The following is a 6000-nucleotide window of genomic DNA, read 5'->3' on the forward strand; positions in this document are numbered from 1 at the left end:
TTGTTGAAGGTTAAATATATATATATATTTATCGAATACAAGGGGGACTAACATCAATATTTACTAATAATAATTGAGGGATCAAAAGTATTATTATCCCTATAATGCATTATTGCATCTTTGATTATTCTTTGTTTATTTTTTTCAATGTCGGAGGATTTATCGTGAACAAATCAAAGCAAGCTTTCTATTTTTCCAAAGTGTACGTATACGACCAAGAGTGGCACATGTTTTATAATGAAAAGCATAAAATAGAAGAACAAAAGGAAAGGAGGACTAGAAAGTAGAACCAATATTTTTGGAAAGGATACAAATAGAGAGAAAGAGTAAACAAATGTCATAAATGCATGGTTATAATTCTAAACAATCCAATTTAATCTACGGTATATACTTACACGCATCAAACAGTCAATGTAACATTAGCAGCTAAAAACTAGAGTGAAAATACATTTCAATAAATTATGATCAACTGATATGTGGTCGTGACGTGTTATAAAAAAATATTATTTTTCTTTAGTATCTCAAAATAATTATAGTACCGACGGTAATTGACAAAGTTTTATTAGTATTTTATTAGCCTTAAATGGCATCATTCATTTGATAAAATATGGCTGTTGCCAAACGGTCACATCATTTGATGATAACATCCTTCTTGGTCAAATGTATTTACTGCAACGTATCTTACAATTCAATTTGTTGCTTTATGGCTTTTACTTCATATTAAACACTTGGAACGTTGGCAGATGACAGAGACTATGAGAAATCATCTCTTTCTTGGAGTGTATATATATATATATATATATATGATCTTGTGTCATCATATATATATAGAGAAAAAGACAAAGAGCAAATAGTTCTTATTATTACTTTTTTCACTGGTTATTACTTTGCAGAAATCTTTGTTAGATTCGCTTCTAGGTTTTTAAGAAAGGTTTCGTTAAATCCCTTTACGCACCTACACCGGTGAATTATCTCATGACAAAGGTTTCGACACGCCTCAAGCTTTCAAGAATTTCTTACTATTTCCGTGTTTTGTACAACAATTTACAACAATCTTAAGGATAACTCTTGTTGTCATGAAGCACGGAAAATCTAGCCTTGGTTTGTTGAAAGAAATCTGGTTTATGTTCTTGATGATTTTGATATTTTATGTTGTATCCAAGAGTGAAGTATACGAGATTAGTGATGTGATCGGGTGGACATTAACTTGTTGTTGTGATTACAAATCATGGATGGCTGGTAAAACTGTTGGTGTTGGAGGTTCTACTCTTGTTATACTTTCAACTATAATTATCTTTGCTAAACTACTCAACTTTTGGAATTATGCTACTAAAGTAGGTAAGTATATCTCTACTCTTTTTAATGAAAATAAACATGGTTACGAGCCCAAAATTATTAATAGAACTTTCAAGAAAATTTTTGGGAAAATTGACAATCCTGTTGAATCAAAAATTAATTTGGATAAAGTAGATGATATTATTTTTTGTGTCATTTTCTCGAGAGAACATTGAAATCAATGAAAGGACGTAATAGACTCTGGTGCTACTAGACATATTTGTGCCAATAAAAATAATTTTATGTCTTACACCCAAGTCAATAGAGGAGAAGATTTATATATCTTGGTGATTCAAGAACCACTAAAGTTCTTGGAAAAGGAAAAAGTTCTTCTTAAACTCACATCCGGGAAAACTTGGGTTTAATCAAGTATTGCATGTTCCTAATATCCAAGCCAATTTGGTCTCTCGTGGGATTATTAGGAAAAGGGGTGAAGGTTTTATTTGAATACAATATGGTTTCTTTAATAAAAAATAATGTTTTAGTGGGCAAAGGATATTGTAACCATGGTTTATTTGCACTTAATGTTTCTTATGTTGTGAATGGAAAAAATAGATTCTTTTGATTTATGGCATGCTAGACTTGGACATGTTAGTTCATCTTATATTAAGAAAATGCATTCTGAAGGTCTTATTTCGAATGTTAACTTTTCAAATATTGATAAGTGTGAAATTTGTGCTGAGGCTAAACAATTTAAGAAATCGCATGCTTCTGTGTTTAGAGAATCTGATTTATTGGATTTAGTGCACACTGATTTGGGAGACTTGAAACAAACTATGACTAGGGGAGGTAAAAGATATTACGTCACATTTATAGATGACTTTTCTAGATATACAAAGGTATATTTGTTGAAAAATAAAGATGAAGCTTTTGAAATGTTTTTGTTGTATAAATCTGAAGTAGAAAATCAATTGAATAATAAGATCAAAAGAGTAAGATCTGATAGAGGTGGAGAATATATTTTGTTTAATGATTTTTGTGAAAAGGAAGAAATTATTCATGAAGTTACTCCTCCATATTCACCCGAATCGAATGAGAAGTGAACGGAAAATAGGACTTTAAAAGAAATAATGAATTGTATGCTTGTTAGTTCATGTGCACCGACAATCTTTGGGGAAGCTATTTTATCCGCTTGTCATTTACAAAATAGAATTCCTTACAAGAAATCCGAAAAACTCCTTATGAATTGTGGAAAGGTTATTCTCCTAACTTGAAATATTTGAAAGTATGGGGTGTCTTGCCATGTTATGTTAGCGTAATCCTAAGAAAAAAAAATAGGTCCAAGACTTCCGATTGTATGTTTGTTGGTTATGCTAATAATAGTGTTGCGTATAGATTTCTTTTTATCAATAGTGATGTGATTGAACGCAACACCATAGTAGAAACAAAAAATGCTGAGTTTTTTGAGAATATTTTTCCTTTAAAGTGTGATAATATTTCTCATGTTCCTATTTTTCAAAAAAGAAAGTACTTCTAGTGTTCCTCTTCTCCAAAATGATTTTGAAAATGAGGATTTGAGGAGAAGTAAAAGGACAAGGATAGAAAAATCTTTTGGTAATGATTTTTTCACTTATATTGTTGATAATGATCCTTTAACTTTTTCTGAAGCAATTTCTTCTCCTCATGCATCTCATTGGAAAGAAGCCATCAAATCTGAAATAAACTCCATTTTACAAAATAATACCTGGGAATTAGTTAATTTACCCCCGGGATCTAAACCCATTGGTTGTAAGTGAATTTTCAGAAGGAAATATAATCCTGATAGTTCTATTGATAAATATAAATCTAGACTTGTTGCTAAAGGCTTTACTCAAAAACAAAATATTGATTATTTTGATACTTATGCTCCTGTGACTAGAATTTCCTCTATTCGTGTTTTATTTGCATTGTCATCTATTCACAAATTATTTATTCATAAATGGATGTTAAAACCGCGTTTTTAAATGGTGATTTAGGTAGGAAATTTATATGGAACAACCCGAAGGTTGTGTAGTGGTTGGTCAAGAAAATAAAGTTTGTAAATTAATAAAGTCTTTATATGGTTTAAAACAAGCTCCGAAACAATGGCATGAAAAATTTGATCAAGTTTTGTTAAGTAATGATTTTACCTCTGTTGAAGTAGACAAATGTGTTTATACAAAACTTGTTGATAGTCATTGTGTTATTATATGTCTTTATGTGGATGACATGCTTATCTTTGGTTCTAATCTTGATATGGTAAATGAGACCAAAAAAGTTTTTGTCTTCAAATTTTGACATGAAAGATATGGGAGAAGCAAGTGTTATTCTGGGCATGAAAATAATTAGACAATGATGGTTTGATTTTGACTCAAGGACATTATGTAGAAAAAATTCTTAAAAAGTTTGAAAATTTTGATGTGGTACCTGTGAGCACTCCTTTTGATTCTAATAGTCAATTGAAAAAGAATCATGGAGAAGCAGTTTCTCAAAATTATTATGCTCAAATTATTGGTAGCTTAATGCATTTGATGAATTTTACTAGACCCGATATAGCTTATGCGATGTGTAGATTGAGTAGATATACTCATAATCCTAGCAATGATCATTGGAATGCATTAAGAAGGCTCTTGAAATATTTGAGAGGTACTATGAACTACAGTATTAAATATAATGGATTTCCCGATGTACTAAAAGGATACAGTGATGCTAACTGATCTGGTATCTCGTATGAGACAAAATTAGTGGCTATGTGTTTACCCTTGCGGGGGTGCCATAACATGGAAATCGGCCCAAACCATGAGACCATAACCCAGGATCAACTATGGAATTCGAATTTGTTGTTTGGAGTCGGCTATCACAATGAGGCTGAGTGGTTGAGAAACTTCTTCTTAGCAAGTATTCCAATAGGAATAAACCAACACCTTCCGCGTTCTATGCATTGTGATTGTCAAGGCCGATAGCCGTAACGAAAAATAAATCTTTCAATGGAAAAATAGACACATACGTTTGAGACATAATGTGATAAAGCATATGCTAAGAGATGGAATTATTTCCATAGATTATGTAAAGTCGCAATGAATTTGGCGGATCCTCGACTAAACCTTTGCAAAGGAAATTGATAATCGAAACATCGAGGGGAATGGGACTTACTATGTCAACTTGAGAAGATCGATAATGATGGTAACCCAACCTATGTGATTGGAGATCTCATGAATTAGGTTCATATGGGTAATAACAAGTCATTAGTTGATCGAAGGTGCACTATTAAATCATGTCCCTTCCTATGGTGTGCGACTATAGTGCAATATGCTGCAAGGCAAAGTGAGGTTGAGCTATAAACTCTTAATCCATTACCATATCCTTTATAGGTGGTGTATTGCTGCGAATACACTTGATGGGCGGACCTATATGAGTGTGGAGTGGTGCGCTTCTATGAAATTGTGACGGATTTCTAGAGCACTCATGAATACCAGGACACGCGCATGGCCTCTTAGCGCAAAACCGCGATAACGACAAAGATTGTGCGAGTATAATGTGATAGAATAAGACCATGGGCTTACAAAAGAATTCTTGGTTCATAGAAGTTCAAAATTTCACCAATTATTCTATAAGTATATTCTTATTTTGTCTAGGTCTGGTTCATAGTCTACGCGACACCAGATTCGACACATTATATTCATATGTGAAAACCCAAGAAACTTTTTATTTTTTTTCTTATTATTATTTTGATATATATGGGGGATTATTAGGAAAAAAATATTATTTTTCTTTAGTATCTCAAAATAATTATAGTACCAACGGTAATTGACAAAGTTTTATTATTATTTTATTAGCCTTAAATGACATCATTCATTTGATAAAATATGGTTGTTGCCAAACGGTCACATCATTTGATGATAACATCCTTCTTGGTCAAATGTATTTACTGCCAACGTATCTTAATTCAATTTGTTGCTTTATGGTTTTTACTTCATATTAAACATTTGGAACGTTGGCAGATGACAGAGACTATGAGAAATCATCTCTTTCTTGGAGTATATATATATATATATATGATCTTGTGTCATCATATATGGCAGAGAAAAAAACAAAGAGCAAATAGTTCTTATTATTACTTCTTTTTTGTTGAGTTATTATTTTGTTAAATCTTTGTTAAATTCGGCTTCTAGTTTAGACAAGAGCTTGTTGAATCCGGGGATACACCTATACGGGTGAATTATCTATGACAATGACAAAGCCTTCTATGACGTCAAGCCTTTCAAAATTTCTTACTATTTTAGTGTTTTGTACAACAATTTACAACATGAAGTAGATAGAGCTACGACGGAATGTAACAGTGTATCTGGTTTGCTATTGAATAAAAGAAAGGGAAAATAACGATGCTGATCACTTAGTTATTGTTCTCATCATCATAATGGACTAAGGAGTTGATGATAGTCATGTAATTAATTAGTATAAACTGTGGAATAAAAGAGTTAATTTCTTGAATGGTCATCTATATTTTGTAACGGTTTATTAGTATTATTTTTGTTTTTTAGGACTAAAATATCACTCAATTATCACTATTTTCCTAAAAAAATATTAAACACCACAAAACCCTACTTCTGTCCTAGTTGGCATGTCATGTCACATTAAAACTCTATTTTAAAAATAATAAACTAATTTAACTCATAAAATCCATTTAACACAATCCATATCTTATAC

This window comes from Lycium ferocissimum, chromosome 1 (assembly GCF_029784015.1).
Source record: "Lycium ferocissimum isolate CSIRO_LF1 chromosome 1, AGI_CSIRO_Lferr_CH_V1, whole genome shotgun sequence".
NCBI lineage: Eukaryota > Viridiplantae > Streptophyta > Magnoliopsida > Solanales > Solanaceae > Lycium > Lycium ferocissimum.